Consider the following 24,331-nt stretch of genomic DNA (forward strand, 5'->3'; position numbering starts at 1 on the left):
ATCTTGGCTATTGTAAGTAATCCTGCAATTAAGAGGGGGGGCATATATCTTTTCCAATTAGTCTTTTATTTTCTTTGAATAAATACTCATGGGGTGATTACTAGATTATGGGGTAGTTCTATTTTTAATTTTTGGAGGAATCTCCACACTGTTTTCCACAGTGGTTGCACCAGTTTGCATTCCCACCAACAGTGTATGAGGGCTCCTCTTTCTCCACATCCTCACCCACATGTTATTTCTTTTTATCTTTAGCCATTCTGACAGGTGTAAGGTGATATCTCACTATGGTTTTGATTTGCATTTCCCTGATGATGAGTGACGTTAAGCATCTTTGCACGTGTCTGCTCACCATCCATTCAGATCCTCTGCCCTTTTTAAAATCAGATTTGTTTTTCTGGTGTTGAGTTCTGTAAGTTCTTTATGTGTTTTGGACATTAATCCCTTATCAGACATATCATTTGTGAATATCTCCTCCCATTTGGTAGGTTGCTTTTTTATTTTGTTGATCGTTTCCTTTGCTATTCAAAAGCTTTTTATTTTGGTATAGTCCTAATAGTTTATTTTTGCTTTTGTTTCCTTTCTTGAGGAGACATATTCATAAATATACTGCTATGGCCAATGTCAGAGAAATTACTGCCTATGTTTTCTTTTAGGCATTTTACAGTTTCAGATATCATATTTAGGTCTTTAATCCATATTTAGTTTATTTTTGTATCTGGTGTAAGAAAGTGATCGAGTTTCATTCTTTTGCATGTAGCTGTCCAGTTTTCCCAGCACCAATGTGGAAGAGACTGTCTATCTCCCATTGTATATTCATTCCTGCTTCATCTAGATTGATTGACCATAGAGGTGTGGGTTTGTTTCTGGACTCTATTCTGTTCTACTGGTCTATGTGTCTGTTTTGTGCTTGTACCATGCTATTTTGATTACTAAAGCTTTAGAGCCTAGCTTAAAATCTGGGAACATAAATATCTCCAGATTTTTTTTTTCTCCCTTGAGGGCTAGAGTTTCTTTAACCAGTAATTGTTAGATAGGAAAACTTGTGTTTGGAGGCCACAGATGAGATTTCATTTGTTGAATTTGAATCAGAAACACAGACACTGAATCTAAGGCTACACCAAAGAATATGAGAATAAATAGATTAAAGGAAGAAATCTAAGACCCATAATATTTTTCTTCCAGGGAGATGAATAATGTATAATCAGATGTCTATTAATACTTTTCTATTTGATTCCATATACATATATCAAATGTCTTCATCATCGCTAGAGCCACTTTTTGAGTAAACGAACAGTTTTCTGGAGTCTGTTTACTATGCCTATTATGTTTCCTCAGTAGAAATACACATGAATACAAACACAGCCCCCTCTTCCACCATGTTGTTTAAATACTTGCATATTATCACAGGATATTTATCCATTCTCAAAATTGAACACTGGATTGTTTCCAAATGCTCAGTGTTCAAAAGGGCACTAAAATAAACACCCTTATAGATAAACCTGTACATAAGTTCTAAATGATTTCTATAGGACATTGCTATGTCAAAAGTGTCAACAGTCAAAACCTTATTCCTAAGGTGGGTTTTTTTTAGGATTAAAAGAATAATTTTTTAAAGTATAGTCTACTCCCCATCATGGGGCTCAAACTCAGGACTCCAAGATCAAGAGTTGCATGCTTTACCAAATGAACAAACCAGGTGTCCCCTAAACCCTGCCTAAGGTTTTTTAATCCACACTGACAAACTCTCCAGAAAGATTATATCTGTCAGCATACTCTATAGTAAGGTAAATGTTTCATTATGTTTTTCTGGTATTATCCTTGCTACATTTATCAGAGTTTGGCTTTAGCACTCAATACACTTTCTAAAACAAACAAACAAACAAACAAACACATTTTTATTTAAGTATAATATATAAGAAGCTAGGTAGGTCAAGCTCATAATCTAAAGCATGCAATCTTAACAATTTTTATATAGGTATATCTCTGTAACACCATCCATATCAAAGTATAAGAAATTTTCAACTTCTAGGATGCCTGGGTGGCTCAGTCAGTTGAGCATCTGATTCATGGTTTTAGCTCAGGTCGTGATCTCAGGGTTGTAGGATCAAGCCCTATATCAGTCTCCATGTTCAGCATGGAGTCTGCTTAAGATTCTCCCTCCCTTTACCTGCTCCTCCCACTTGTGTTCTCTCTCTAAATAAATAAATCTTCAAAACAACAAAAATAAAGAAATTTTCAACTCCCCAGAAGGTTTCATTACAAGTCTTCTAAATAAATACCTCCCTAACCCCATTCCAGCATAAAAGGCATAATCTTTTTTTTTTTTTTTTTTAATTTCTCTCACCATGGCCAGCCTGGGTGGCTCAGCAGTTTAGCGTCGCCTTCAGCCTAGGGTGTGATCCTGGAGACCCAGGATCAAGTCCCACATTGGGCTCCCTGCATGGAGCCTGCTTCTCCCTCTACTTGGGTCTCTGCCTCTTTCTCGCTCTCTCTCTCTCTCTGTGTGTCTCTCATGAATAAATAAATAAAATCTTAAAAAAAAAAATTCTCTCACCATCAGTTCATTTTACCTGTCCCTAACTTCATACAGGTACTCTATTTGTGTCTGGCTTCTTTTACCCAACATAATATCTTTGAGACTCATCTATAGTTTTGCATGTGTCATTAGCTCATTATTTTATTTTATTGTTTAAAATTTATTTGAGAGAGAAAGTGCATGAGTGGGGACAAGGGCAGGGAGAGGGACAAGCAGACTCTGTGCTGAGGGCACAGCTCAATGTTGGTCTTGATCCCACCGCTCAGAGATCATGATCCCAGCCAAAAACAAGAGTTGGCCACGCAACCAATGAACCACCCAGGCGCCCCTAGCTCATTATTTTAATAATCAGTTCACTGCTTTTATTGCTGTGAAGTATTTCACTATATGAGTGAACCACAACTTATTTTATCCTTTTCCCTGTTGATGCCTATTTGTTATTAGTTTGGAGCCTTTATGAAGAAGGGTGCTATAAATACCCTTCTACATGTCTTTTTGGTGGATATATGTATACACTCATTTTTCTTGCATATAGACCTAAGAACTGTTGTTCGTGAGATAGGTATTTGTATGGCTTCAGTGGAAACTGCCAGTTATTTAAAATCAACAACTTAATTTACATTCTCACAAGTGGGGTGTGAGTTCCTACATGGTTACCAACATATTATCTAAACCTTAAGGCTCTTGGTAGATATGTCATGCAGAGCTTTTACATGTTCAGTTTATATTTCAGTAATTCTGGGTTTCACCTGTAGTACACAGAGTACAATAACAAAGATGACAGTTAATTCCAAGTGGTTGATTCCTGGTAGAAAATGTCCCAATTATCATCCTGGTCAGCATGTTTGAGACTACCTAACACACAAAAAGACCAGAGAATAATTCCTATGGCCTTTCAAGTCAAGCCATTTACCTCCAAGATGAACCGCTAAGATGGATAGTCCACAATATGCTACAGAGTCAGCAATCTAAAATCAAGGGCACTCTTGGGGCACTAGCTGGCTCAATTGGTAGAGCATGTGACTCTTGATCATGGCGTTCTGAGTTTGAGCCTCAGGCTGGGTATGGAGATTACTTAAAATTAAAAAAAAAAACCAAGGGCAGTTTTATCTAAAATCTAAACAGCATAAGAGATTCATATTTAATTACTAATGCATATTATACTCATATTAAAACTTCCCATCTCCATGAGAAATCTCAAAACCTGTGCAGACTAACAGAAGCCACATCTGTCTCTGAGAAGGATGTATTCTTGTATTCATTTATGTAAGTGAACTGAGTTTTTTTAAGAGGATGGCTCATGCAATAGTGAATCGGCTTCAAAAGCTAGGTAGAAGTACCAACTGTCATTCTTTTTTGTCTTCCAACTAAATCACTGTCAGAGACTTTCCACATGTACATTCATAAAAAGCAATTTGTGACTATCTACCTGGTGGATCCAGCCATCTGTTCAACAGCTGGAGCTAAGAATGTCTGAATCTGTACAACCACCGGGAAGTGTGATCTTGGTGTGCAATGCAGTTGTCTCACCATTTCCTAGTCATGCCTAAGGATCTCAGCAGTGCTGATTATCTTCCACCTGCCCCTCAGGATTGCTCTGCTTGCTCTGGGAACCCTCAGAGATGCATTGCATCTAGGAGCTTCTAGCTGGGCTTACCCCTAGAGAAACTGGGAGGGGGAGGTAAGGGAGAAAGGAGTGAGGCTGAGTATTCATCTCCTCATTTTCCTTGTCCATGTTTCGCTGGCTGCATCCCTTAACCAAAAGTCACAAATACGGTCAGGCAACTCCCTCCACATGGTGTCTTATCCCTGGGTTCTGGTAACTACTCCCTCTCTCTTTAGGTCTGAGACTAGAGTCAGCACTTCTGCCACCCACCTGAAGTAGTCCTACTCTATCTCCTGAATTGTCTCTCCTCTTTTGTAAGGAGGTTCTTTATACATTTTTTTAAAGTAGGTTCCATGCTCAGTGTGGAGCCCAACACAGGGCTCGAACTCACAACCCTGAGATCAAGACCTGAGCTGAGATCAAGAGTTAGATGCTTGGCTGCCTGGGTGGCCCAGTCAGTTAAGCATCTGCCTTCAGCTCAGGTCATGATCCCAAGGTCTTTAAAAAATAATAATTAACCCTTATAACAGTCTTCTGAAGTAGATGTCATTTTCCTCATTTTAAAGATGAGAAAACTGAGGCCTCATGAGTTATGTCACAAAGAGGCAGAAAAGAAATCAGTTCTTGACAGGGGATAGAAAAGGCTATAGTGATTTGCTCACTGTGCTTTCTATGTAAGTAGAAATTCTTCTGTGAGCCATAATTTCCAAAAGATAACTAATGTGTTGGTCAACTGAAATGTAAATACACACATATATGCATACACAACACATGCACATATACATACTAAAAACCAGAATAAAAACCATGGTATCTTTACCTAATAAGTACCCTTGATTTTTTTGAGTCCTTGATCAATAAAATACCCTATGCTTACTGAATTCAACTACTGAGTGCACTTGCACTAAAATATTTGGTTGATGCCTTCTTAAAATATTCTGTGAAGAGCTATGGCACCATACATCTTGGATCTTTAATTGAGGATAAAAGTGTCTTTGGGGAGTTACAGGGAGTCTATGATTTTATGACCATGTAAGATAGAAAAACACTTACGTAAAAAGAAATGCCATTCTTTAAAATGGATCATCTTCTCATTGTTCAATACAACATTTAATTAACCCGAAAGAAGTCTGACTACTTCCTTTGTTTCACATTTTTTTACACCATATACATTTAGGATCTTAAAATCTCCTGCCACTTTACATATATACCTTATTTCTATTAAAGGCCAATAATAAAACATTTAAGAATCTTCTGCTATCCTTTTTAAAATAAATTAATTTTTTTAAAGCAAAGAAATTGGAGTGGCTCAGCTGGTTCAGCATCCAACTCTTGATTTTAGTTCAGGTCATGATCTCAGGGTCATGGTACTGAGCCCTGTGACGAGGTCTGAATTCAGTGTGGAATCTGCTTGTCCCTCCCCCTCCGCTCCTCCCACTGCTCACATGTACACTCTCTCACTCTCTTAAATATATAAATACATAAATAAATAACATCTTAAAAAAAAAGGAAAAATAATTCATCTGAATCCTGTCTGACACCAGATCTGTATGCATTCTATCATCACCAGGTCACACTCCCCTTTATCTGCCTACCCTGGGCTGGGTTTCACAACCCACGTAAGATATACCACATATGTGACCATGGCTCTCACACCCTTCTCCCCAGCTGAATGATAGAAGAGAGTCCTCTTTCTAGTTGATTCTCAGAATGCCTCCTAACATGCTACCTCAACCAGCCACTAATTATCAATCGGAGTAGACCTGTGAGGTGAAACTCATTTGTCAGCCCTGCAGGAAAACATTACTTCAGGTGAATAGGACAAAATCAGATTTAACAAAGAATGTGTGCTCCATAGATCAGGAACTTTGTTTTGTTCACTCCTAGTTTTCAGGGCCTAGGAAAATGTCTAGTACACAGAAGGCACTCAGTAAATATTTGTTGAATGGATGAAGGAAGGAAGGAAAGGAAAAAAAGGAAGGAAGTTGTGATCTATAGCTCCAGTGCCATGCCTTCAAGGAAATTTATAGAAAATGAAGACAGACGAAAGAAGAACATAAACAACCCTAATGCAAAACAGCCTAGGACAGGTACCATAAAAGCTTTGTGGGTCAAATGAGAAAAGAGAGTAGTCTAAATTGTTCTGAGTAACACAGCATTTAAAAAGAAATACGGTAATGCTTTCAAGCATCTATGTCCAGGCAGCTACGTTAATGGGCCTCCTTTAATAAGCAGATGAAAATATTTATAATTAGTAACACCACTTGCCTTACACTGTTTATAATTTAATAAATAAATCTCTTCTTGGGGCACCTGGGTGGCTCAGTCGGTTAAGCACCTGACTTCACTTCAGGTCATGATCTCCTGGTCTTGGGATCGAGCCCCTTGGAGGGCTCCCTGCCCAGCTTGGAATCTGCTTTTCCCTCTTCCTCTCCCTTTGCCCCTCCCCCTGCTCCTGTATGTGTGCACCTGCGCAAGCGCACGCATTCTGTTCCTCTCAAATAAATAAAATTTTTAAAAAATAATATAAATAAATAAACAGATCTCTTCTTTTTGGAGTGAGCACACAGGACTTTCAACTCAAAATCGAGTAGGTGAGTCTGAATGAATGAGAAGTATTTTAATATGAGCCCCAAGGGCAATCACATGTCATCCCCTTCTCACTGAAACCTATCAGAGCACTTATATAGAGACTTTTGTTGCCTTTCACCCTAACACGGACATATCTTTAATTTTCTTATTGTAAAATTCATTATATATATATATATATATATACACACACACACACACACACACACACATATATATATACATACACACACACTTGTCCTAAAAATTTCCAAAATATGAAAGTCCAGAAAGTAGAGGGCACAGGGCACCTGGCTGGCTCAGTCAGAAGGGCATGTGACTCCTGATCTCAGGGTTGTAAGTTCAAAGCCCATGTTGGGTACAGTGATTACTTAAATAAATAAAGTTTTTAAAAAAAGAATGTAAGTCGAGGGTGGAAAGCAAGCCATTTCCTCTCCCCCCAGTCATTCAACTCTTACCCCACCCAAATGACAACAGGGTCAGCAAACTATGGCCTGTGGGCCAGATTTGGCCTGTTGCTTGTTTTTGTACAGCTTGGAAGCTAAAAATGGTTTTTATATTTTTAAATGGTTGAAAAAAAATCAAAAGAAAAATATTTTGTGGCATGTGAAAATTTAATGAAATTCAGTTTTCAATGTCCATAAATAAAGTTTTGTTGGCACATGGCCATGTCCATTTGTTTATGCATCGTCTGTGGCTGCTTTCTCACCAGAGTTGCAGACTAAGTAGCAACCCTGCTCTAACACAGTCGATCCTCTCAGCCTTTCTGAAAAACCCCTTTTTCTAACTCATTATCTTTTATCCACCCACCTATAGGCCAAACAAATTATTCGATGGAATGCCTCCTGTTTGTCAACCTGCCTTTTTTATTCAGGTACACCACAGCATCTTAAGTTTTCACAAGCCAAACACCTTTCCAACAGGCATCTCACCACCAGTCATAACCGTATTAAGTTTCTCAAAGGTCTTTTACTACCGCTGTACTATACATTCAAGAGCAGTTCTTCCCCTCCTTGCTTATCTTATAGAGAGTACAAGCATATCCGCACAAACTAGAAATGGCTGAGGCGCAATGGGAACAATAATCCCATGACTTTCCTTTGGAGTAAACACACCAGTAATCAATCACTCTCCAACTTGGCCTGTCAGGCCTCATGGAACACACCCTATGTAATTGTGCTGTCTTGTTGGGAAAATATTTGCCAAGCAAATGTCTTGTGTGAGTGGGGAGCTCCAAAGAAAACTGTTAGATGATATTCTTTTGCCCTTTTAGCTAATGTGAGGAACTAACTTTAGACTGTGTAGCTCTTTTACCTAATTTCCAGTGACTCATAGATTCATATACAGTCTGATTTTACATTGATTCAGCTTCTGCAATTATTCTGATGGCGCTTTGTTGACACTCTACCAGCAAATGTGTTTTTTCTTAGAAGACTCCAATTTAGTCAGTAAGTGCATACTAATGTGGGTGGTCTTTGGTAATTGGCTTTAGTGAGGACAGAGAAAAAAACATCTTTATGCAAGACTGGTTTCTGGGACTGAATTTCAGGGCTGGTTTGAATTAAGAGTTACATTTTACCTAGAGGAGACTTCCTGTGATACATAATATTAAAGGAAATGAAACTTTTTGAGCTCACATTTAATCTAACTTATACTGGCTCAGCAAAGCTGGCACGTGTTCCGGTTACCTGCGGCTGCATAACATACCATCCCCAAATTTAGCAGCTTAAACAGCAAAAGTCATTTCTTTATTTGTGAAGTCTGCAATTTGGGCAGGGCTCAGTGGAGACAGCTCATCTCGGCTCATCATGTGGCACTAGCTGGGGTCACTCAACTGAGGCTGGAGGATACACACCTATGGCTGGAAAGTTGGTGCCAGCCATGGGCTAGGAGCTCACCTGGAGCTTCTGGCCAACATCCTTACTTCCTTTTCCTCTGGGCCTCTTGATGGGGCTCCTTGGGCTTCCTTACATCATGGCAGCTGTATTCTAAGAGTCAGTGGCCAAGGAAGCCATGGCAGATGTGCAAGTCTTCTTATTGTTCCCCTCGTATGTCACACAGTGTCATTTTCATTGCATTCTACCAATTAAGCAAATCACCAAAGTCAGCTTAAATTCAAAAGGAGGGGAATCCAAAAAACAAAACAAAACAAAACAAAAAAAACAAAAGGAGGGGAATCTGATCCCACATTCCAATAGGAAGAGTAGCAGAAAATTTATGGCCATCTTTATTCTTCCATAGAACATAAAAGAACAATGTAAATGTGCCTCTGTAAAGCACGCTTTGGATATTGCACAGAGTGGCAGCACAGAGAAGCCAAGAAGAGAGTCAGAGTACCTCATGACTGAACACTCTCCTGGGACGAGGCAAGCACAGGCCACCTGGTGTGATTTGAGTTTGGTCATGGACCAGTATGACCATGAACAGGACTGCCTGACCTTTCCATGTCCACATATCCTCATCTACAAAGAAGGGAAAATAGTGATGTCTATTGCATAAGGTCTGTCCAGAGAAATCAAGACTCTGCTTTTTAATCAATCAAAAACCTTTAAAACACTTATGAACAACACGTATAGAAAAATACAAAAAAAATAAGTAATCTATGAATTTTCACAAACTGAATAGACTCATCTGATCACCATCCAGACCAAGAAATGGAACACAGCTAAGACTGGGAAGACAACAGGGAGTGGTAAAGACTTTGCTCCCTCTAATGGAGACAGCACACTCTTGGCTATTGCCAGTGGGTGCCACATAGGGATAAAAGTGGCATGGCAGGCTGAAGAGAGTGGCAGAGGGCCAGACATAGCCCACAGGCTCCTTCTTAGAACTTTGCAGGAGAGTCTGGAACAGTGGTAAGGGGATGGAAAGATAGGAAGGGACTCAAGCCCATTCAGGGAGATGTCAGCATAAGAGAGGTCCACATTTTCGGTACAGCTAAGCAGGACAAGCATCATGGGTATGGAATGGGCTCAAGGTTCTGGAAGGCTTGGCTTGAAGTTGTCCTAATCTTTCCTGATTCTGGGAAAGACTCAGGGACAAACCTGCCACAAAGCTAAGTGCTCACCCTGCACATGTGCCACCTATTTTAATCACTAAACATCATAAGGAGCTCCACTACTGTGACCAACTGTCCTAAATCTTTCTCCTGCAACACACCCTCTTTTCTCCTTTCCAGTCAGAGGGAGACTTTTACTCTCTCCTTTCCTCACTGTCTTACCTTGCATTTTTATATCTTGCCCTTCTGTGTAGAATTCCTATGGTTCTCTCCCTCTTTTGAAATGTCTCATGGCACATGTGCTGTTGGAAGATTTGGGCACTTCAAATCCTTTTTTGGAAGGAGACAGATACAGTTAGTAAAATGAAAACAAAGTCTTGCTCACAGCTCCATTTCTGAAGCTGGAGGAGTCTGGGAGATCTCTTCACATAATCTCCTCACCCTGCTATGGCACATGGTTGCAGTAGTGGCGGATGGAATCCTGAGTAGTGGTAGGAGGAGGGGAAATCTGGAATCGTCAGCAACTAACTGCATAACTGGCAGATCTAGGGAGCCCATGGGATGCAGCTGGTAAAAGCAACATCAGGAGAAGCTTGATTTATTCAGGAACATTTGGAATGAACTACCACCTGAACATTATACATGTGCCTACAGCATACTAAATAAGACCATGCACAGAGACGCCTCGGAGGCTCTGTGGTTGAGCATCTGCCTTTAGCTCAGGGCATGATCCCGGAGTCCTGGGATCGGGTCCTGCGTTGGGCTCCCTGCATGGAGCCTGCTTCTCCCTCTGCCTGTGTCTCTGCCTCTCTCTGTGTGTCTCTCATGTATAAATAAATTTTTAAAAAAATTATCGTGCACAGCCAAGAGTTAAGCTTAGTGCCCAGCAAACAGCAGGTGAGCTCTAAAACTCCTTCCCTCTCCTACTCCCTTCCTCCCTTCTATGTCTCTATATGTCTCTATCTGGCTGTACTGTACATGGTTACAGGTCATTTACATATGAACCCTGCTAGTTACAGCAGTGCTTTTTCTTAAGCTCTTCTCCCTGACTGAACTGCATGGCCACACTGGTTTTCTGTTGACCTGGCAAGAAAGGTGATTTTGAATCATTTCTTTCATGTGTTAAAGGTGAAGTCTCAGGCAGCCCAGGTGGCTCAGCAGTTTAGCGCTGCCTTTAGCTCAGGGCCTGATCCTGGAGACCCAGGATCGAGTCCCACATCGGGCTCCCTGCACAGAGGGAGCCTGCTTCACCCACTGCCTATGTCTGTGCCTCTCTCTCTCTCTCTCTCTCTCTCTGTGTGTCTCTCATGAATAAATAAATAAAATCTTTAAAAAATAAATAAAAATAAAGGTGAAGTCTCTAGTTCAGGAATGTTGAGTGTTTGGGGAACTATATTTTGTCATAAATCATCATCACCTTGGAGGCAGTATGATGGTACAGCTGGTTTGTTCACGTATGTCAACACATTTTTATGCTCAGCATACACGTTATTGGGACATCTAGGCACTTTAAGTACATCTAGAAAGAGGCAAGGCACAAATGAACAAAATCAAAGTGAAGAAAGAGATGTTTTTTTCCCCCCTGAAATCTCATTTTTTTTCCACCCGGTTTTCTTTACATATAATGCTTTTTTACCAAACACTGTCTTGAGTATTTTAACTAATGCAGCATAAAAATAAAACTACAAAATAACTATGTATTGGCTCCTTGCTGGTTAAAAGAGTACTAGATTCTTCACGCTGACAATAAAAATCCTTAATAGTTAGGATGAGCTACAACTTTTTTTTTAAGAAAGTCGGGATTATTTAGGAGAGTATGAGTGATGATGAGAACATGTTTTAGGCTCTACAAATAGTAGTAGTTTATGAGACAAAGATAGTTTATACCACTCAGAATTTGGCAAGGAGAGTCTACATTTTGGTTTAGACCTTAAAATATTTTTATTTGCATCTACATTTTAAAGGCATTTAAGTGTTAGTATGTTATTCTAGAAATACAAATGCACATATCTAATTTTATATAAACTGGACTATAAAGTCACTTTGAAACCATTTTTTCACAAACTTAATAATGCAAGTCTTTATTTTACAATAGCTATATCTACAAGGTTAAAATTATTAAATCTATGTTTAGATATTATATCCAGTGTTTCATTATTTTAGACGATCGCAATTTACACTTATCTTGACATGCCTGTCCCCCTATTTCCTCAGGATAGTCTCTCTTAGTAGTGGAATATACTGGAACAAAGAATGTACATATTTTAAAACTTGAAATATAGACTTCAAACTTTCCTCCCAAAGGATCGTATCAATTTACATTTCCACCAGAGTGCTCTTCCCCATACCCTTCCTAGCACAGGAATCTTCATTTCTTAACTATCTTTACCATTTCATTGGCATATTTATATTTATATATAATACATATATATGTATGTATATGTAATTTTAAAAATTTTATTTCTTAAGCAATCTGCACACCAAATGTGGGGCTCAAACTTATGACCCTGAGATCAAGCGTTGCAAGCTGCATCGACTGAGCCAGTCAGGTGCTCCTCACTGTCATGTATTTTTAGTGACATATCTTTGATTATCTGTGAGGCTTATTTTTCTCATAAATTTCCTGCCATCTGAATTTCTTCTGTTGTGAACTGCCTATTTATGGTCCATGCAGGTATGGCAGTCTTGGTCATGGTTTTACCACACACATTACTAATGCGTAGCAGACATCACAGGCCTCCAAAGGCCTGTATGCACTTCTGAAACAACTGTGGCTGTAAAATATAAATAGGGCGAGACAGAAAAAGGAATGATTCAAACAAAGCTCTTAACTTCTTGTCTGAAGTAAACAAAACATGCTCTCCGGTGCCGGTCAACACAATGAACATTTCTTGCTAAAGCAAAAGGGCTGGTTCCAGCTGCTAAGTCAGTTAAATAAATAATGTTCTACTTGGCAGCATGACTTTAATTCCTTTTGCAAATAAAAGGGGCTTACAGCTACTTCCAGCTTGAGGAGTACATTACTGACAACAGGATAAATATATCCACACGCAGACCTATATACATATAAAGCAAGAGTCCGATGTTTTACAGAAAGTCCAATAACTATCCTATTATTTAATCCAGTTCATCTTTCTTTCTTAAACTGGGACATAAATGCCAAATACAGCCAAGCTAGAGATCCCTTTAAACAAAACATCTGAAATCCAAAAGCCCTTTTTAATCACTTCAAGTGTTAAACAGTATCTTGTATTCAAGGATGTGTCCCTGGTCCTGCAAGCTCACCCCTTCCTTTTCCTGGTTTGCCTCCTATATTTATTATTTCCATCCTATGGCATGGCTATCTTCTCTGGTAGCAGGCTGGAGACTTTGGCATAATCTTTCTCTCTCCTTCTCCCCTGCCCTCTGTACCTAATCAACTGCCAAAGTGTGGAGATCTCCCTTGGGATATACATATATATCAACTTTTCATCTCAGAATAGTTTTATATTTATAGCAAAATTGCAACAAGAGTGCACAGTCGTCGTATCCTACCAACCTAGATCCCCCTAATGTCTGTGACAGCTCCTCACATTTTTCTCTGTGTGTGCCTGTGTTTTCCCACATTTTCCTGGTTTTTGATAACCTGCACAATTTTGGGGAATACTGGTCAGGCATTTTAGAGACTGTCCCTCAATTTGGGTTTGCCTGACGTTTTTCTCATGTTGAGACCGAGATAGCCGGTTTTTTGGAGGACGGCCACAGAAGCCAAGTGCCACTGTCATCACGTATCAGGGGTGCATGCTACCCCCACGACTCGCCACTGATGTTAACCCTGATCACAAGGCTGAGGTGACATTTGCCAGGCTTCTCCATTCCTTCTCCTTTTCCATTCCCAATTTGCAGATGAAGAAATGGAGGCCAGCCGTTGAAGGACTATGTCAGGCCTAAAAAGTACAGCTGCAATCGCAACGCAAGGCTTCTCACTCCTGGCTGGGCGTTTCTTCTCAATACCAGGGGCTGGCAAACTACCGTGGCCTGTGGGCCAAGTCTAACCGACTGCCTGTTTTTATAAGGCCCGCAAGCTAAGCATGGTTTTTGTATTTTCAAGTGGTTAAAACACATATCAAAAGAATAATATTGGGCAGCCCCGGTGGTGCAGCGGTTTAGTGCTAACTGCAGCCCAAGGTGTGATCCTGGAGACCCAGGATGGAGTCTGACGTCCGGCTCCCCACATGGAGCCTGCTTCTCCCTCTGCCCCTCTCTCTCTCTCTCTCTCTCTCTCTCTGAATAAAAAATAAATAAAGATTGATTACCAACCCGTATTTAAAGAAATGTTTAAAAAAAAAAGAATAATATTTTGGGACATGTAAAACTAATGTGGAATTCAAATTGCAATCAAAGTCGACCAGGTGTGACTATCCTCTTTGTTCGCGAATCGCCCAAAGCCACTTACAGGACACGACAGCCAAGTTCGGCCAGCTGGGGCAGAGCCTGTACGGCCCAGGAAGCTTAAAATATTGACTGTCAGGCCCTGGACAGAAAACTCTGGCTGGCCCTGTACGACACCTTGATGCTAACTAGCCACCAAGCAGCCTCGGCACAGGCACAGGATGGAGAAAAGCCTCGGCCCTTCTCTTAGCTGCGCAATCTATGTTTTAAACGAGACCCTCTGAAACGTGTCTTTAGGGGCCCAGGTGTGAGATGGGCTGTGCCTTGGCGCTCTCAGTGATGAAATCATACCCACGGGGTGGAGGGATTGGGGTGGGGGCAAGGCGGGGATGCCGAGATGGGGGACGCAGAACAGAGGGAGACATCAGAACAGGGCAGTGGAGGGGAAACTCCCTCAGCTAACACATGACACGGGAAATTTCTGCAAAGGGCCCAAATCCTGTGCCCCGGGAGACTATGTGCCAGAGCAGGCGTCTGTGCCTGCAAAGAAGGGCATTCTTAGAACCTTTCCCCACTGGTCCACAAGGCTCAGCTGCTCCAGCACCATCTAGAGAAAGCCCTTCGCAGCCTGCTCCCTCATGCACAGTGTGACTGACCCCCCTCATTCCTATCCACAAGCTGCAAAGCTGGCTCTGCGCCCCACTCCGAGGCTGCTCTCTATTTCGAGCTCTAGGAAATGACAGAGATGTCCCATGATAACTGTATTCCAGGGTGTTATTTTTAAGTATCTGATTTTTTATCGTATATATAATACAGAAAATTGCTTTTTATCCCTCCAAGCCTTTATGAATAGTCATTTTTCTCTTTCTGAATTCCTATCAAATGCCTATGAAGTTTCTTAGGAGGCCCCTCCTTTCAAAGAGTATTTTGCAAAGCAGAGAAGCAGCTGGCACTCATCAAGATTCAGGAAAATGGGATCATTTCTGGAGAGGAAAATGCAACTGTCACAATAAGACAAAGGGCAAAGGGCAGGCCATTTGAGGAAAGTTCATGGAAGTAGATAATAAGCAAAAGAGCTGACCTTGGGAAGTTCAAGGTTAAGGATTCTGCTGAGGCTGTGTAACCATGCTGACCTCAAGAACTCTACGGTCGTTTAACAATTTCTACTTTCCTAAATGTGTTCATCACAGCAACCCTGTGAGGTTTGGAACTAGTCTTGTTCTTCAAGTAAAACCCAGAGAAATCAAATGGTTCGTTTTAGTTACCTCCATGAGGTCAGGACTCATCACTACAAACCCAGAACCCATCTTCACGCCTTAACGCACAGCAAGGGTTCAATAAAGAGTTGGGGGAAAAGTGACATTTGGCCAGTTAGCAAACCCCCAAATCTTCCATGTCCTGCTATTTACATTGCTAATGGTTAAAGATGACCCCTTGCTGCAGTCAACAACCTTCTCCCTCCTATTCCACTTGCAAAGTGGAACTTGATGATTCATGACTTGCCAGTTTGGACATCATCTAGAGGCAATCTGCCACTCTGTCAGTCAGCTGCAGATCCAGAAAAACCAAGATAAAGATTGAACAGCCCCGTTCCTGAGCACTTGAAGCTAATTCCATTTTAGGGGATGGATTAAATTAATCTCAAGAGGCAAATGTGGATAAAGCATTATTTATAGAAGATCAATATTTATAGAGGAGATGCTACCTTTTAATAATTAAGTCTTAAGGTTGTTCTCCAAGCTTACAGATGGGACTGGCTTTACTTAAGTTTAGCAATAATAGAGGGCAAGATGAGAATTCTGCAGAATCCAGACCAGCATTCTGGTAAAAGCTTATCTATACAATAATAGAGAGGTAAAGATGCATACACGCACACACACACACACACACACAAAAGCAGAAGAAAAATCCAGCTGTTTGTTATTTTCTCATAAAGGCAGCCGAACTCTCAATCACAGATTTTGTTCAATTGATTCATTAACCCCTATTTGCATAATGACACGAGTATTTTGAGGCCAGAATTGTCTTTGCAGGAGGCACAGTTAAAAGCAAATGTCATCATAATGCTACACAAAGCATGGAGATGACAAGTGGGCAGTGTCACGGGTTTGCTGAGCCCCTTTTAAAATTTTCTCTTCCCCTTTCAATCTCTGAAATGAACAGGGACTTTCTGGTAATGCCATTTTAGGGACATATTGAGGATAACAAGGCATGAAATTGCTTTGCAACAGAAATCATTTTTCTGATTCAGAAGTGGTGCTGAGGGGTGGGAGTGGGGGCCTATTCAATACCTGGTCTGAATTAGGGATAGCAAAGAAAATATTTAATGCTATTCAACTTAGTCCTGGACTGAGATATTGGTTCTGAGAGATGATGAGAAAAGAATTTATTTAAAAAGAAAGCCTAAAGAGCAGAGAGATTGCTTTTGTTATTCCCAAGAAAACAGTATATTGTCCTCAGAATCTGGTAGCAGGCCACCCAGCTATGATGGGATAACTAAATATATAAAGCCTTAGTGTCTGCCAAGGGCAAATTGGTTCCTCAGGCAAAGCAGTAATAAGTCACTGGCTTGATGGTGAAAGCAGCAGTAGGCTTTTTTTCCCCCAAAGACAACAGAGAGCTTGTAGTCCCCAGAGAGAAAAGTTATTTTCTTGCCAATATTGGTCAAAAGTGCAATTCTTTAGGAACAATTCAGCAAAGGCTTCTCTCCCTCCACTCCACCAAGCCAGGCAATAGAAATGTATTTTCAAACTGAATGTTTTAATAATACTTAGGTTTTTGAACAAATGTGATCACAAAGGTGACTTCTATTTGCTTTGTAAAATGGAGACAAACTGGAATTGATTGCTTGTGGGGATTTTGTGGGTTTCATATCCTTCTGTAGATGTTATGGAATTTCCAAATCCTGAGACTAGAAGGAACTTGGAGCAGTCACCGATTGGCACTGATCATGGATATCCCCCAGCTTAGACAAGTAGCATCAGCATCATCTCAAAGGCTCTACTTCAGTTCTAATTAGAATCTGCTTTTAATAGAGGATCCCCAGGTAGTTTGTATGTACATTTGCATCCCTTTCTTCAATTTGAGAAGCACTCATCTAGCCTACAGATGGCTGGTGGTGGTTTTCAATCTGAAAATCAGAATTGCTTTGGCTTTTGGTAGGACAGGTACCTGGGTAGTGCTAAAACCAACAACAAAAAGAGACCAGCCCTGAAAATTCCCTAAGCAGACAAAACCTGTTCAGCCACTCAAACAAAGTATAATCTAACTTATTTTGCAAGGCTAACTTGACCCGAGACATGTCTTGCTTATGTTTCTGGAAATCATAAGCAGAACTTAAACTATTTCCCAAAGTTGATAAGAACTAACCATTGTTCAATTCATTTAAGAAAATTCTAGGGATGCCTGGGACACTCAGTTAAGTCTCCTCTGACTTTGGCTCAGGTTGTGATCTCAGCATCCTGGGATTAAGCCCGGTTGCAGTAGGGCCCTGCGCTCAGTGAGGAGTCTGCTTCTCCCTCTGCCTCTGCCCCTTCCTCTGCTCTTACTCTCTCTCTCAAATAAATGAAAATAAAATAAAACATTGGAGAGCCTGGGTGGCTTAGTTGCTTGAGCAACTGGCTCTTAATTTTGGCTCAGGTCATGATCTCAGGGTCATGGGATGGAGCCCCACATCGGGCTCCACACTTAGCACAGAGTCTCCTTGTCCCTCTCTCTCTGCTCCTGCCCACCCTTCCCTTTCCTACTGTGCATGTGTGTGTGTGCACATGCATCCCCCTCCATAAACAAAATCTTTAAAAAAAAATAAAATTCTAGTATTATAACCAATCACTGTGAAGAATAAAGTCATTGCTTTCTCACTATATGAACTGCTCTATGACAATATCCCCCTGAGCCTCATTCCATGTTTTGGTTTGAGTGTTCCCAGTTTGCAAACTGTCTTTTTGATGTGGGCACAATAAACTTTCACCAGTTACTACTTGGTTTTACTTCTGTTATTTCTGAACTTTGACTGTAGCATGCTCACCTCTGGAAGGCTGAGAGTTGAGATAGAAAAAAAAAATTTTTTTTTTAAAAAAGAAAATTAATCAAGGTGCTATTACCAGAAGAATAGGGAATGGAAGAACAGTAAGCAAATCAAAAGATACTCCTAGGGGATCCCTGGGTGGCTCAGCAGTTTAGCACCTGCCTTTGGCCCAGGGCGTGATCCTGGAGACCCGGGATGTAGTTCCACATCAGGCTTCCTGCATGGGGCCTGCTTTTCCCTCTGCTTGTGTCTCTGCTTCTCTCTCTCTCTCTCTCTCTCTCTCTCTCTCTCTCTCTCATGAATAAATAAATAAAATCTTTAAAAAAAGATACTCCTAGAAGTGATCAATTGTTAGGGATGAACATCTGACCCAAGCCAGGTCAATGAGGCTCATCTGTGGGATTTTTGCTATATCTACAGAGAAGGGAAAGCTCTTGGTTCCGAGGTTATAAGGCTGAGGTTTACCAGAGATGAAGAGCTACAAGGGCTACTCCTTGTAAAAGGCCTTCCTGAGAATAAAGCAAACTCCAAGCAAACACAGAGCTAAGAAGTTGGGAGAGACCAAGGCCTCATGACATCAGCTGTGCCCTGCACATAGCCACAGATTCCAGGGGGCGCAGTCACATTGTTTTAGGAAGCAGCGTGACTGCGCCCCCTGGAGTTGCACAACAACATAGCGGCTCCTCCTGGATATAGCTGTGCCTGATGTAAATATGACCCTGGACTTCTGTTATATGTGCCAATAAATTTTTCCACCTTTAAAAAAATTTTTTTTCGATTTAAGATAGTTTGAGGTATATTTTCAGTGATTTGTAACTAACACCCATGCGGTGACTTTTCAAAATACTCATGTTCATAAGCCAGCCCCAAACCTCCTCTCCTAGCCTAGGTGGGGATGGGGACAGGAAAAGCAGTCAGGGGTATACGTTCTGGGAAGGTGTACATGAATAAATCCTGTATAGGAGGGCAATTTGGTAATTTTTATTAATACTAAAAGGATATTTTAGTACCTTTTGGCCTACTAATCCTACTTCTGCAAATAAATTCAGTAGATAAATTAGCATGTGTGCTGAAGATATATGTTCAAGGATATTCAGTTAAGTATTTGGGGGATGGCAAAAGATTATATAGGCAAAATGTCCAACAATAAACAACTAATTAATAATGATCCATTTAAACAATAGGACAAACATTCTGTAGCTATTAAGAAAGAACATGACAGCTATACACGTGCTACCCTGGAACACTTCCCAAGATTTATGAAAAAAAAAAGTAAGAAATGGAATAATATGTATAGCATGCTACCATCTGTGTAAAGAGGATAATTAAATAAATATGTGTATTATATGTATATATACATTTATGTGTATATATATATAATATGCATAAGCATTTATATAGGAATGGGTTTTTTTAAGTAAACTCTACCCCCAGTGTGAGGTGAACGCATGACCCCAAGATCAAGAGTCACACACTCTACCGACTGAGCCAGCCAGGGACTCTATATGGGAACTGTAAATCTTTATAGAAATAGACAGAAGCTTAGTGGTGGTTGTTTCTGGGGAGGGAACAGGCTTGAGAAACAGATCTACTTTATATCCTTTACATTTTGTAACACTATGTGTCTCTATTACATACTTAATGCCTTGAGGTATCTGGGACTTTTCCCTCCTTCGTCAGACTTAGGGCCTAAGGAAGGTGGAGATGCATGTCCCAGGCAAGAAGTCCGGAGATCAAATGATCAGCAGCCTCCTCTTTGGGAAATCAGTCCAGGAGCTGATCATATCATAGCTTCTAAAAAACTCTCTAAAAACCACTGAAAGAGGGATCCCTGGGTGGCGCAGCGGTTTGGCGCCTGCCTTTGGCCCAGGGTGCGATCCTGGAGACCCGGGATCGAATCCCACATCGGGCTCCCGGTGCATGGAGCCTGCTTCTCCCTCTGCCTGTGTCTCTGCCTCTCTCTCTCTCTCTCTCTGTGACTATCATAAATAAATAAAAATTAAAAAAAAAAAAACCACTGAAAGAACTGAATGTAATCAGCAAAGAAGTAAGAATAGGAATTATTTTCCCTGGGAGCAGAAGGGTACAAAGACGGCGCCCTCAGACCACCCGCCCTGCTGTTGGCACGCTGCAGGGCAAGAACGGCTGCCAGCTGCCAGGCACCAGAGCTGTCCTATGGGTGACTTCTTTCTCTCACGTGGCCTGAATCCTCTCCATGGCTGCTGGCCTGTCCCATTGGCCATTTAGAATCCCAAGTATCCCCTGCTTTTTCAATGTTCATATTACTTCACTTTGCTTTTACAGAAGACCTACATGAGTACCCATTTTCAATAACCAAAAGAAACCTAGAGGATTTTTTCCGCTTTTAAGAAAAAAAGGCAAAAACTGAAAATAGTAGTGTTGTTTGCAGCAAGTCATCATAAAGGTAGCACGCCCCTGAGCAGCGAGAATGGCCCCTCCAGGTTATCTACCTGGGGACTCAGCTGCTCAGCATCAAGCACCACAACTTTGAACTTTGGGAGCTTCTGTGCTTTATTTTGATCTGCGTATCCATTAACAAGATGCATCCTCAGGCATCAGAAAAGCTTTACAGAGGTTATTTTTGGGGTTTAGGAATGCTGAAAAATGTTTTTCATATAAATTAAGGACAATCATTTCTTCACTTTGCATCATTTTGGCTTATGAGAAGTTTCATAAGAAACCTTCTATGTGGAAGTTGTGAACCTCCTTCAGAACACCACCACACTAATTTCTGAAGATCTTCCCTTCTAATACATGTGTAGCTGGAAACATTTAAGGCTTCAAACGCAATGAAGATGAAAAGTGTAAGCAAGTCTGTGGGTTGATTCTGAAGTTCTGACTCTCCTGATTACCTGAGGAGTAGATGGTCTCTTCCATGAGCCCAGGATGCTCTGCAGCCACCACTGTGTGCTGACCATGACACACAAATGCAATGCAAGAACACATCAGAGTGACCTGAGACACGCAGCCAAGTCTGCCTACATGGTGACAGCTGCTGTTGGGGGAAGCTCAGGGACTGGCATTTGAGTTTGCTATCATTTTACTGCTTTAAAATGTGCAACTCAAGCATGATGCTGCTGTTATTTCCATTAAGCTATAAATCACCTACAAATTAACCTCTGCTGCACTGATCCTGCCAAAATGTTGTTTTAGAAAACAGTTCAGATCCCAACTTTGATAAACTGATACTCATTCTCCTCCTCCCTTTCCCCAGCAAAGTCAGTCCCCCTCACAACCCCAAATCACACAGTTTACTGGTTATGAGAGTAATTGCTGGTAGCCTTCCAAAACTCATGTTTTTTTATTCATGTATTCTCATGGGGCAGCAGGAGTGTGAGTGGGGAAGGTGGTACATATTTGCCATCAGAGAACACAGAATGCGTTATAATGTTGTCTCTAATGGACGCTCGAACTTCGCAGTTTGTATCTTTCCAGGCCTCAGACTTCTCATCTGCCACCGTCCCTGGGGAATTACATGATATCAGAGTTTCCTACACCACACCACCAGCTCTCAAAGCAAAAACACCCGCAGCATCTAACAGATCTGCCAGTTTTGTTATTGTTTTATTACCGTTGGACTTTAGTGTGTGTGTTCTGATCTTTCTACAACGCCTAGCTTAGGAAATGCTTAGCAAACACTCACTGAACTGAGCAAACTTTGTCCCTGTGCCAGCAGCCTATAGGATTGTGTGTATATTCAGCTTAAACATTAAAAAAGAAAAAGTGCAAGTGTGGATATTTTGCAGAACACACAACTTAAATGTCTTCAAAATGGACTATAAATTTATTACTCATTATTATTTATTGGTGGGCTCAGAGGAAAATGAGCTCTTTTCATCTGGGGAAGTTTAAAAGACTACAGGAGCAGTTGCAGTTTAAACAAACTGGCTCGGGGCCTCTTGAGTTTGAGGACACCTATGACACAAACCCAAAGAAAGCCACACACTGTGTGCACCTTGGGTTTCTGGAGAAATGGCTCCACCTCTGCTTCAATGTAAGCCTTTCCCAACCCCTCATTTACCACATAGGACAAGATGCAAAGCCACAACAGGTGCTGGATGTCCCATCTGTCCAGAGAGTTCTTTACACACATCAGTCTGGGCAGCCACAGCCAGAATTTGACCCTGTTCACTTTACATGTCATCAGTTGAGTTAGATTGGATTATGGACAACAATCCTAACCGAAAAATGTCTTGAACGGCCTGTGAGCAAGTCTGAGTTGTTGTTATACCTCTGGCAACAATGCCAATGCTTGGGATACAGGAGATACTCGATAAAAGTTAGTTGAATGAGGACTAAAAAGGACTAAATCCTCTTTTTTTTTTTTTTTTTTTTTTTTTAAGGCTTAAACTCATGACCTTAAGATCAAGAGTCACATGCTCTTAACAACCGAGGTTCCCCTCCCCCCCAGGACTAAATTCTTTTTAAGGAATCTGTTAAACCAAATCCATAGCAATATCTAATTTTCATCTCAAGAAAGGAGTTGAAAAAAAGAAATGAGTTTTATAATTGTGGGTGGGGCCTGGGGGGCAATGAGAGTACTCTATGGTACTTACTCATCCTTTTATTCCCATCACCTTGATAATCCTGATGGCAACCTTATGATGTAGGTTAAGCAGGTATTATTATCATCATTTTACAGATGAGGAAACTAAGGCTCAGAGAAATTGTGATTCGTTTAATATCTTATCTTTACATTCAACAGAGCTGGGAGGAGAGCTCTCGCCTTTCTACTTTACCAGTGCATAGGAAGCTATAGTTATTGTGGTTTATCTTTTAAAACCAAACTACACACAAACATCCTCTCTGTACAAGCACACCCCGCTCTGCAAGTCTTCCTTTATCCCTCACTGGGCTGCCTCAGTGTTCCCACATGGAAACTGACCCACTGACCTTGGGGGCGGGCAAACTGGTGATTAGGTCCCAATTTACATCTTTGTGACTTTGGACAAGTAACCCCCTAAGGCTTGGCTTCTTCCTCTGTTAGATGGGAATACTCACTGTCAAGGGCCATCCAGAGGCTTAAAGGGAGGTCATACAGGTAAAGCGCTTAAATACAAAGTCTGACACAAAGTCAACATCTATTAAATGACAGCTTTCATCATAGTGAGGGCAACCCCAGAAGAAGTCATCTGGGACTGAGGTGGAACTGAGGGTTACACAGCCTAGCCTGTGGTAGTGTGTGGCTCATAGGTTCAGATTTGATTCCCCATTGAAAGAGTTCAGGATCACTGGGAACAGGCTGTACAAAACAAGAACCTAGCCATGTACTGAGATTTTCACATCTGTAAGCAAAGCATGTACACAAGCATATACACAAATGTGTACATACTTTCGTACAATGGAGAAACATACGCTTTCCCACATTAAAGCAAACTTCAAGATACATTGCTAAAAGTCACAAAATCAATGGATTTCTTTTTTACCACAAACACCACCAAAAATAGAGAAAGATTCACTCTGATAGGACTCTAGATCTACTACAGGTAAAATCCCAACCCTGAAAGTACCGACAGACAGTAAAAATCTGAACAGTTTTCTTTAAGTCTACAAATTAGTTGTGACCCCCCAACTGTAATAAGACTGTAGCTGTTGAAAGCTCTTTGACGTATTTCTTAGTGTGGAAGTTCAGGAAGACTCTAGGGATATGGATATTGATGGGTAACAATAATTAACCAACCTTTAAAAAAAAATGGAAGCCACTAATAGAATGTATCAAGGAGCCAAATATTCCTCAGTAATAATTCCATAATGAGCACAGATTCTGGAGTTGGACTGTCTGGATTTCAATGCAGATTGTACCACTTCTTGCTGTGTGATTTCTAGCAAATTATTTAATCTCTCTGTGCTTCAGTTTCCTACCTATAGAGGGGGAACAAGTGGGACCCTTGGGTGGTTCAGTCCTCCAGGCATCTGACTTCAGCCCAGGTCATGATCTCAGGGTCCTGGAATCGAGTCCTGTATTGGGCTCTGTGCAGAGTCTACTTGAGGAGTCTCTCTCTCCCTCTCCCTCTGCCCCTTTCCCCGTGCTTGCTCTCTCCCTCAAATAAATAAATAAAATCTTTTTAAAAAGGGGGTGAGTGAACAAGAGCACATACTTCATAAGGTTTGCTATGAATATTAAATAAGGTAGCAGATATAAAACTTTGAGAAAGGCACTTAACACATGGTAATGCGTCAGTG

General features: G+C 41.0%; 1 protein-coding gene across 18 annotated transcripts in view; it reads right to left on the minus strand.

The window, feature by feature from the left end:
- The window catches only part of TMCC3 (transmembrane and coiled-coil domain family 3), a 254,360-nt gene that overhangs the window by 107,547 nt on the left and 122,482 nt on the right, over window positions 1-24,331 (minus strand). The window contains exons 1-2 of one of the 18 annotated variants that reach the window (XM_072724591.1): window positions 9,069-9,193; window positions 8,630-8,810 (exon numbers count right to left, since the gene is read on the minus strand). The exons of the other annotated variants lie outside the window; for them this stretch is intronic. The gene's annotated coding sequence lies outside the window, so the exon portion shown is untranslated. Of the gene's footprint in view, window positions 1-8,629; window positions 8,811-9,068; window positions 9,194-24,331 lie in introns of those variants that run through there. 18 annotated transcript variants of the gene reach the window in all.

This window comes from Vulpes vulpes, chromosome 10 (assembly GCF_048418805.1).
Source record: "Vulpes vulpes isolate BD-2025 chromosome 10, VulVul3, whole genome shotgun sequence".
Taxonomy (NCBI): domain Eukaryota; kingdom Metazoa; phylum Chordata; class Mammalia; order Carnivora; family Canidae; genus Vulpes; species Vulpes vulpes.